This window comes from Dendrobates tinctorius, unplaced genomic scaffold, assembly GCF_039654945.1.
Source record: "Dendrobates tinctorius isolate UK_male_01 unplaced genomic scaffold, ASM3965494v1 ptg000158l, whole genome shotgun sequence".
Taxonomy (NCBI): domain Eukaryota; kingdom Metazoa; phylum Chordata; class Amphibia; order Anura; family Dendrobatidae; genus Dendrobates; species Dendrobates tinctorius.
Genome location: NW_027361825.1, coordinates 18240248 through 18251529, shown reverse-complemented (window position 1 = coordinate 18251529; position 11282 = coordinate 18240248). Strand labels below are relative to the sequence as shown.

The 11282-nt window shown below is 48.3% G+C and overlaps 1 pseudogene; it reads left to right on the top strand.

Moving 5' to 3' along the window:
- Positions 1 to 6142: 6142 nt before the first annotated feature.
- On the top strand, positions 6143 to 7516 carry LOC141051689 (uncharacterized; annotated as a pseudogene).
- Positions 7517 to 11282: the final 3766 nt, after the last annotated feature.

The window sequence follows — 11282 nt, the reverse complement described above, 5'->3', positions numbered from 1 at the left end:
ATCTATGGAGCATCTTATTGGGGCATAATCTATGGAGCATCTTATTGGGGTATAATCTATGGAGCATCTTATGGGGGCATAATCTATGGAGCATTTTATGGGGCATAATCTATGGAGCATCTTATGGGGCATAATCTATGGAGCATTTTATGGGGGAATAATCTATGGAGCATCTTATAGGGCCATAACCTTTATGAAACAGCATATGGGTCATTTTATTCTATGGAGCATCTTATGTGGGGGCATTATTAACCTTTGTGCAGCATTATATGGGGTGTATTTTGTATGGAGCATCTTATGGGGCCCATCATGAACTGTATGGAGAATTATATGGGGCTCCTGATTCAATATGGATATTCAAAAACATTTAACCTACTGATGTCTCAATTAATTTTACTTTTATTGGTAACTAATTTTATTTTTGAAATTTACCAGTAGCTGCTGCATTTTCCACCCTAGGCTTATACGTGAGTCAATAAGTTTTCACAGTTTTTGTGGCAAAATTAGGGGGGTCGGCTTATACACCGATTTGCTTATACACGAGTATATACAGTATTTTCCACCATTATTTGATTTTCTGGATTTGTTTTCTCTTTTTGACTCTCATAGTTGTGGTCTACCTATGATGTCAATTACAGGCCTCTCTCATCTCTTTAAGTGGGAGTACTTGCACAATTGGTGGCTGCCTAAATACTTTTTTAACCCACTGTAGATAGATAGATCGATAGATAAAGTAGTGGTGCTCTTCAAGGAAACTTAACAAAAGCTTGTAATGCAGTATTAAAGTACCATTCCTTTGACTTATTGATTAAGGATATCTAATAGATTGAACAATCCACATATTATGGCATCTCCTATGAATATGGTATAATGTATTGCTTGAGCAAATATGCAAAAGGATAGCAGACCCCAGGGTAACATTACCTTTCCCCGGTTGAGGGCACTGCCAACACCCGATTCTCACTTGTGTTTGGTTTTGTGACGGTTCAGTCCCTTCCTCTTTAGGTTCCTGTATAATTCTTATGGCATTTTGTCTTTAGATCCATTTTGGATTGACTCAGTAGAGTAAACATCCGGGGACCAGCCCTCTGATGAATACCGCTATTATACAGTATGTGGCTGAAATAGCGTGAACTATAGGGGCCGAGAAATTGTCCGAGCACATAATGAATTTTACACACTATGATCCAATTGTCTGGCCTTATCTCCCCTCATCCGTAAGTGTTTGTTTCAAGACATCCTCAAACATGGAAAATCCCAGATGGAGATGGAGATTCTACTGAGAGCAAAAGCTGAATATTTATCTTTTATAGCAAATCCAATATACCGTGCTAAATGGCACTTGACCTTTCCATATTCTTGGAGCTTTCATGCTCTATCAAAATTCATAAATCACATTTGCAGAGCCGGGCTCCCTGTAAGTAAATGAGATGACATATTGATATCCACACCATCACTGGGCTATGGACGGAGGGGGTGGGTGGGTGTTAGAAGAGTAAGGTGGGGGTCCTGCCTCTGAGAGTCCAACAGACCGCTGAGCATAGTAATCGTACTAATATAACACAGATGAGAACAATCTGATCTCCAGGGATATGGAGGTAGCCTGTGATATTGGAGGATGAGGTGATGGGGGGATTTTACTAGGCGGCCGCTGAGAGGTTTATCAACTTGCAATTAGTGACACTTTAGTAAACGAAGCATCTTCTCTATAATTAAAGGCGGCGATATCTCCTGGGATTTCTGTAAAATATTCTCCTATACGTAGAATACAAAGGAAGGTTGATATCTAGGTCATAGTAAATCACCAGCAGGAGCAATTGAAGATCTTAGTGGAACACACAGAAATAGGTTGCATGCTTATTTAAAGGGATTTATCAACTATCACCTTTATATGGAGATATATTTGGCGATACTTCCATTGTATAGACCTGTAATTCATATAAGGTGTGTGTACTAAACACATTCTTGACATTGCAATGTCAAGAATGATCTTAAAGGGAATGTTTCAGGACAATTTTACTGCTGAAACTAGTGGCATGACTGTATAGGTCTTAGTGCAACAATAAAGATTATGCCTGTCTAAGGCTAGTTTCACATTTAGGCCGGGGTCACACTGGCGAGGAATACGGGCGCGTAAGAGGCGCAAAAAGCACGCATTAGACACGGACTAATGATTCTCTATGGGGTCCCTCGCACCAGGCGTATATTTCTCATCTGTATTCTACGCTCCGTGCCAATCGCAGCATGCTGCGATTGTCAGCATACTACGCCCGTAATAATGCAAGTCAATGGGTGCGCAAAAAATACGGATTACACACGGAACACACGTGTGACCTGCGAGAAATACGCACCAGGTGTCTTTTAGCAAAGCCGGCAATTCAGTGCGCTTTACAGTAAACTCACACTGACAGGTTTAATAAAGAAACGAATGAATAGATATAGACACATAGAATATATATATATATATATATATATATATATATATTTATATATGCATTCTATGTGTCTATATCTATCCTTTGGTTTCTGTTATAAACCCTGTCATAGGGCTCCATTATATGTCCATTTTGCAAGCCTGAGAGAAAATCTCGCCATACGGATGCCATACGGATTACATGCGGATGCTGACATGCGCAAAATACGCAACCACACCTTGCTTACGGATGACCTATGGCGCACTGTTTAGGGGCCATTCATCCGTGTTACGCATGTAAAATACTGATTGTATTTTGCGTCGGTTAGTGTGACCCCGGCCTTACGGTTGAATCTGCAGCGTATCTTCTGCAACCTTAAACGCGCAAAAAAACGCATGCAAACGGGTGCAAACTCTGCGTTTTTTAGATGCATTAGCTTATGCATGCGGTCCAAAAAAAGCAGCGTTTGCATGCTTTTGCATGCGTTTTGAATGCGTTTGCGTTTTTTGTGCGCATGGTTTAAAATTTTTCAGGAGTAAAATCTAGATAAACAGACACCACCAATGGGACAACTAATGGGATCTATAACATTTGATAACTGTGGGAGCGTCACTCTGTCTGAAGCCTTTATAAACTGCACAAGCACAACACACACGTCTGGACCCCACAGAGTGACGCATCCCCCCAGGAGATCATAAGCACTGAATGCATACCGCAATCTCCGCAATACCTTACCGAACCCGGTGTTGCTGTTGCCGGCGGGGTCTTGCGTCTTCAGGTGATGTCTGGACAGGCCGGGTTGTAGCGCCGGACTCAGCGCTTGTGCAGTCCTCACTTTCCGCCACCATTTTCTTGAAGTCACACTGCAGTGTGTCTTCAAGAACATGGCGGCGGAAAGCGAGGACTGCGCAGGCGCCGAGTCAGGCACCACAACACACCCACTCCAGACATGAATCGGCGCCTGCGCAGTCCGCTCTTACCGCCGCCATTTTCTTGAAGACACACTGCAGTGTGTTTTCAGCAATATGGCGCCGGACAGCGCAGTATGGGCATGCACGTACTCTAGCGCCAGACTCCTGCCTCCGGCAGAACAGGACAGCACTGGACACAGGGAAGAAAGGTGAGTAGAAATGTTTTTTTTTTTTATGTGTGCAGTTTAATAGGGGTGAGGAGGACAATTCATATCTGGATTGGGGGGTGAGGGGACCATGCATACCACAAAATGGGGGTGAGGGGACCATGCATACCATGAAAGGGGGGTGAGGGGATCATACATATGGGTTGCCCTCCCAGGGCTGCGGGGTACTCGGTATTGGGCCCGATGAACTTCAATGGGAGAGGTCACAGCAGCTAGGACCCGGCCCGTGGCCCTGGGCGCCTATTGTAAAAGGGGGAAAGTTTATAAGTGATTCGTGACCCCACCTGTGGTGTTCGGCAATGTAGATGTAAGCCGACGCTGCAGACAGATCCTCTGGGACAGATGTTGTGGTGCAGCAGTGATGTTATAGCCCTCCACAGGCAGGGCTGTAGTCCCAGGGCAGAGTAGGTGAAGTGACACTTAGATGGTGTAGTGTCGGGCGCAGGGGATGTAGCAGTGCTGGACGGGTTGGCGCAGGAATAAGTGGAGTACACCAGGGCATGCAGTTCCAAAGCTTTACTCACAGTCTTTTGCAGGTACAGGTGCCCGCATCTGTGCCGTGTCCTCCGGGTCAGGAGCTCAGCCAACTTCCAGGCAAGATGAAGTACTCCTTTCCAACACTCCGCCAACATATGTGCCTTTTCTGAACATCTCCTCTTATAGCGCCTTTGAGTGAAGTACTCCCAGTACTGAGTTACACTGGAGTTCCTCCTGTCAGATGTTCCTATGAACTCTACTTGTACGGCAGACAGCTGTAGCCTGCTTCGGGGACTCCTTATTACCTAGTCCCGGCTCACTATCGTTGCTGTTGTGCCCCCAAGTCTTGTGTGGGAATAAAGTGGTCACTACTTCTATTCCTCCGGTGTCTGCTGCAGGACCATTAGTATCCATACAACCTCGGGGACCGGACCCCGTCCTTGCGCTTAGAACTTGGGGAAGGGTTCTCTCTTCCAACCCTGATCCTTAGTCCTCCTACTCTCCTTACCTTCCATAGTAATCCTTCTTTGCAATGGAGAATCAAGCTTCCTTTCTCCGTCTCTTTCCTGTGCCAGCAGACCCAGATCACTGTGGCCTGCTGCAGCACTTCCTTCTTCCATCCCTCTCCCGGGGATCTTCTCTTTCTCACTCTCTGTCCTTCTACATCCTCACTCACTGACTGAGTGAAAGACTGACTGCCTGACTCAACTCTTCCCACTCTTTTATGTGAACTAAACTCCACCCACCTCCCAACACGTTTCGTGTTCCAAGCAGGGAGCCACCAAGGGGTGCTATGCTACACTCCAAGCAGGGAGCAGCCGAAGGTGCTTTGCTACACTACTTTGTGGTGTGGGGTGCAGGTGTTGGAGTGTGGTCAGGTGTCTCCACCTTACCTGGATGGTGGGGCACCACACCTCAGGAGGAGGTGCAGTACCTTTGTGGCAACTGAACCCTCAGGGGTGCCACATATACCAGGTAAGAGGGTGAGGGGACCATGCATATTAGGATAGGGGAGTGAGAGGACCATGCATACCAGGATTGGGGGGTGAAGGGACCATGCATACCAGGATTGGGGGGTGAGAGGACCATGCATACCAGGATAGGGGGGGTGAGGGGACAATGCATACCACAAAAGGGGGGTGAGGGGACCATGCATACCACGAAATGGGGGTGAGGGGACCTTGCATACCACGAAAGGGGGGGTGAGGCGACCATGCATACCAGGAAAGCGGGGTGAGGGGACCATGTATTTTAGGATAGGGGAGTGAGAGGACCATGCATACCAGGATTGGGGGGTGAGGGGACCATGCATACCAGGATTGGGGGGTGAGAGGACCATGCATACCAGGATAGTGGGGTGAGTCGACCATGCATACCAGGATAGGGGGGGTGAGGGGACCATGCATACCAGGATTGGGGAGTGAGAGGACCATGCATACCAGGATTGGGGGGTGAGTGGACCATGCATACCAGGATTGGGGGGTGAGAGGACCATGCATACCAGGATAGCGGGGTGAGTCGACCATGCATACCAGGATAGGGGGGGTGAGGGGACCATGCATACCAGGATTGGGGGGTGAGAGGACCATGCATACCAGGATAGGGGGGTGAGGGGACCAAGCATACCAGGATAGGACCATGCATACCAGGATTGGTGGGTGAGAGGACCATGCATACCAGGATAGGGGGGGTGAAGGGACCATGCATACCAGAATAGGGGGGTGAGGGGACCATGCATACCAGGATTGGGGGTGAGAGGACCATGCATACCAGGATTGTGGGGTGAGGGCACCATGCATACCATGATAGGGATGAGGGGGTACCATGCATCCCGCGATAGGGATGAGGGGGTGCCATGCATACCAGGATTGTGGGGTAAGGGAACCATGAATACCAGTATATGTATAATGGGGTACCATGCATACCAGGATTGGGGGGTGAGGGTACCATACATACCAGGATAGGGATGAGGGGTGCAGCACATACCAGGATGGGAAACCAAATACCAATAAAAATGCCCGCCACCCTGGCGTAGAACAGGTTCATAGCTAGTATCTTTATATAGACCCTTGGACAGCTGAAAACTTCAGATTTTGCTTCTGTATCCTGATGCATGATGGATCTTCGCATGGAGAGCTTTTATTTCAACCTGGATTTAGATAGAAAGTTTTTTCTTGCCTTTGCTTTTGCTTGTGAGCAACAAAGAAACAGAGAAAGACGGAGAAGACAGCGTCACCGTTATTGGAGACACCCCATTATTGAAGTCTGGGAGAGCCGTGGAGCCTACCACACCCTATACAGCGAGCTCAATGCCAACCCGAAGAAATTTACAGAGTATACCAGGATGTCTCAAGAGACCTTCCGGGATTTGCTTGGTCGTGTCCAAGGAGCCATCCGGAGACAGGACACCCAGCTCCGTAGAGCAATTCCTGCTAAGGAATGTCTCCTGGTCACATTAAGGTACATAAATGCCTGTCATAATTATTATTGTTCTGCCTTGTATTATTTTTTTTTTCTTTCAGTGTTTAGCTAAACCCCGTCATATTATAGTTCTTAATTTTTTTTTCTCTGTTTGGCAGATTCGTGGCTATCAGAGAGAGCTTATCATCGCTCCATTTTCAATACCGGATAGGAATTTCCACTCTGTCTGGAATAGTTGCAGACACCTGCCGGGCTTTGTGGAAAGTTCTCCGTGAAGAATTTATCCCCCTACCCACCGCGGAAATGTGGCTTGAAATTGCTGAAAATTTCTGGCAAGTGTGTAATTTCTCCAACTGTTTGGGAGCAGTGGATGGAAAGCACATTCGTTTACCAAACCCGCCAGAACCGAATCAGAGTACTTTAACTGCAAGAAATATTTTTCTGTAGTGCTCATGGCGATAGCAGATGCGGACTGTCGCTTTATCGCTGTGGACATTGGAGCTTTTGGCCGTGGTAATGACTCCCAAACTTTTAAAAACTCTGATATGGGCCGACGCTTATATGGGAAAAATTTTAATTTCCCCCTGCCACGACCTCTTCCCAACACTCAAGGCCCACCCATGACCTTTGTTATGGTTGGGGATGAGGCCTTTCAGATATGTGAAAACCTACTGAAACCTTACTCCAGTAGGAACCACACAAAACAGATTTTTAACTACAGACTGACCAGGGCCCGAAGAACAGTTGAGTGTACTTTTGGGATTCTTGTCTCCAAATGGAGGATTCTTGGAACCGCCATTAATCTAAAAATGGAGACAGTCGATGAGGTGGTCAAAGCCTAGTGGTTCTGCATAACTACATAATGGCTAAAGAGCGACCGAACATTGAACTTCATGAACCTGTTTCAAACCCATTGCCAGATTACCATCATCACCCTCTGTGGTCAACAGTTGATGTTGCCCAAATCAGGGACCAATTTGCTGACTATTTTGTTTCTGATATTGGAGGTGTTGCATGGCAGGATGAAATGATTTAATAAAATGTTGTGTTGTGTTTTTGTGTTTTTGTCAGTACCTATAATGTTAAAAAGTTCCTAATGTTTGGTGTAAATAAAAAACCTGTATTCATCCCTGTACCGAGTGTCATATGTACAGTATTTCATCTCAAATCCACTTATTATGTCAGTGGTATTGTAGGTTTTCATTCAATCCATCGTTTCTTGAGTCTGCCTAATTTCACACAGAATGAAGTAGAGGTAATACAAGGCATATATATACTCAATGGTCCAGGTTTCAGAAATTGTGAATTGAGGATGCAAAAAACACAGCATCCTGAATTCACTATTTCAGACACCTGAACCGGTGAGTATAGATATGCTTTGTATTACCTCTATTGTCTCTTCAGTCTGCTTAACTATAGATTACGCACACTGAAGAGATGCTGTAGAAAATACAAGTCACAGTAGCATAGCTATCGGGGGGGGCAGAGGGGGCGGTGGCCCCGGGACCCGAGCTCTGAGAGGGCCCACCGGAGCTACACTACTGTAACTGTATCGGCGTGCACAGCGCGCCCATACAATTACATTCTGCGGCAGAGCAGGGAGAATCGATCTCCCTACTCTGCCGCCCAGCCGCTATGGGCCCCTGAGAAGGCGGTGGGGGGCCCCGTTGCCAGCAGTGTGCCCCCACCTCACAACCAGCAATGTCATCCTGGGCTATTCTGTGCGCATGAGGTCACGGGAGGGGCGGAGTCAGGGGGTCACATGATCAGGGGCTTCAACGGCTGCAGGGCTCTGCTGTGCTGGTTGTCATGGTGCTGGATGAGGTGAAGTAAGTTTCTTTGTGGGCTCAGGAGGGGTTTACAGGGTGGATGTAGCAGAGCTGTGTGTGTATGAAGCGTAGAGAGCGGAGCCGTGTGTGTAGAAGGTGTACAGAGCAGAGATGTGCATGTATGAGGTGTACGGAGGAGCGGAGCCACGTGTGTATGGGGTGAGCGGAGCCGTTTGTGTATGGGGTGAGCGGAGCCGTTTGTGTATGGAGCGGAGCCAAGTGTGTACAGGTCGGGGTGTACAGAGCAGAGCCGTGTGTGTACAGGGTGTGCGAAGCAGAGCCGTGTGTGTGCGGGGTGTACGGAGTGGAGCTGTGTGTGCAATGTGTACGGATTGGAGACGTATGTGTACGAGGTGTATGGTGCGGAGCCGCGTGTGTACGGGGTGTGCGGAGCAGAGCCGTGTGTGTACAAGGTGTACGGAGCGGAGCCGCATGTGTACAGTGTGTACGGAGCAGAGCCGCATGTGTATGAGGTGTACAGAGCGGAGCCGCCTGTGTATGAGGTGTAAGGAGCAGAGCCGCGTGTGTACGAGGTGTACGGAGCAGAGCCGCATGTGTACGAGGTGTACGGAGCGGAGCTGTGTGTGTACGGGGAGTAGGGAGCAGAGCTGCGTGTGTACAAGGTGTACTGAGCAGAGTCGCATGTGTACAAGTGCACAGAATGGAGCCAGGTGTGTACAAGGTGTACGGAGTGGAGCCACGTTTGTACAGTGTGTACGTAGCAGAGGCGCGTGTGTACAGCATGTACGTAGCAGAGGCGCGTGAGTACAGCGTGTACGTAGCATAGGTGCGTGTGTACAAGGTGTATGGAACAGAGCTGCGTGTGTACAAGGTGTACGGAACAGAGCCGCGTGTGTACAAGCTGTACGGAGCAGAGCCGTGTCTGTGTATAGGGGATGTGGAGCAGAGCCGTGTGTGTATAGGGGGTATCAGGTGCATTAATAAGGACACATACGGCAGCAGTGGCTCAGCATTGGGGTATCAGGTGCAGTAATAGGGACACACACGGCAGCAGAGGCTCAGTATTGGGGTATCAGGTGCAGTAATAGGGTCACATATGGCAGCAGTGGCTCAGTATTGGGGTATCAGGTGCTGTAATAGGGGCACATACGGCAGCAGCGGATCAGTATTGGGGTATCAGGTGTAGTAATAGGGACACATACGGCAGCAGCAGCTCAGTATTGGGGTATCAGGTGCAGTAATAGGGACACATACGGCAGCAGCGGCTCAGTATTGGAGTATCAGGTGCAGTAATAGGGACACATATGGCAGCAGCGGCTCAGCATTGGGGTATCAGGTGCAGTAATAGGGACACATACGGGAGCAGAGACTCAGTATTGGGGTATCAAGTGCAGTAATAGGGACACATACGGCAGCAGAGGCTCAGTATTGGGGTATCAAGTGCAGTAATAGGGACATATATGGCAGCAGCGGCTCAGTATTGGGGTACCAGGTGCAGTAATAGGGACACATACAGCAGAGGCTCAGTATTGGGGTATCAAGTGCAGTAATAGGAACACATACAGCAGCAGCGGCTCAGTATTGTGGTGTCAGGTGCAGTAATAGGGACACATACGGCAGCAGCGGCTCAGCATTGGGATATCAGGTGCAGTAATAGGGACACATACGGCAGCAGAGGCTCAGTATTGGGAAATCAGGTGCAGTAATAGCGACACATACGGCAGCAGAAGCTCAGTATTGGGGGTATCAGGTGTAGTAATAGGGACACATACGGCAGCAGCGGCTCAGTATTGGGGTGTCAGGTGCAGTAATAGGGACAAATACGCCAGCAGCGGCTCAGCATTGGGATATCAGGTGCAGTAATAGGGACACATACGGCAGCAGAGGCTCAGTATTGGGAAATCAGGTGCAGTAATAGGGACATATACGGCAGCAGAGGCTCAGTATTGGGGTATCAGGTGTAGTAATAGGGACACATACGGCAGCAGCGGCTCAGTATTGGGGTGTCAGGTACAGTAATAAGGACACATACGGCAGCAGCGGCTCAGTATTGGGGTGTCAAGTGCAGTAATAAGGACATATACTGCAGCAGCGGCTCAGTATTGGGGTGTCAGGTGCAGTAATAGGGACACATACGGCAGCAGCAGCTCAGTATAGGGGTGTCAGGTGCAGTAATAAGGACATATACGGCAGCAGCGGCTCAGTATTGGGGTGTCAGGTGCAGTAATAGGGACACATACGGCAGCAGCGGCTCAGCATTGGGGTATCAGGTGCAGTAATAGGGACACATACGGCAGCAGAGACTCAGTATTGGGATATCAGGTGCAGTAATAAGGACACATACGGCAGCAGCGGCTCAGCATTGGGATATCAGGTGCAGTAATAAGAACACATACAGTAGCAGCGGCTCAGCATTGGGGTATCAGGTGCAGTAATAGGGACACATACGGCAGCGGCGGCTCAGCATTGGGGTATCAGGTGCAGTAATAGGGACACATACGGCGGCAGCGGTTCAGTATTGGGGTATCAGCAGGATGAGGGGTTTGTGCAGGTTGGAGATAGATGGTGATGGAGCTGGAATATGAGAAGTGAAACGTGTCGTTGTTGTATTCTCTGTAGCAGAGTCGTGGCTGGAGGAGTTGTCATGTCGGTCTGGGCCAGATGGAAAAGACGTGAAAAGTGACCGATTCCATCAGAAAGAATGTCAGCGGTAAGACACCAACTATACCTGTGCAGTAATCACATATGTTTTGCAGGACTAGTATTTACCACTGACCGTATTGCAGTAATATCCATGTTGGTCTTTATATAGGGATTATTTTCAGTAACAGCGCAGTAGTCTCCTACATCCACTATTATGGTGCGTCCCCGAGTTGTAATCACAGTTACCTAGTTAGGGGCCCACTCAGAAGTTTCGCCGCCCCCTGAACCGAAACCCTAGCTACGCCGCTGACAAGTCATATTTGTTTTTGACACCTCATAGCCCCATACCAAACACAAGAAGCAAAGCTTGAAGTGTTCTATTTCTCTCTCTTCTGGAGC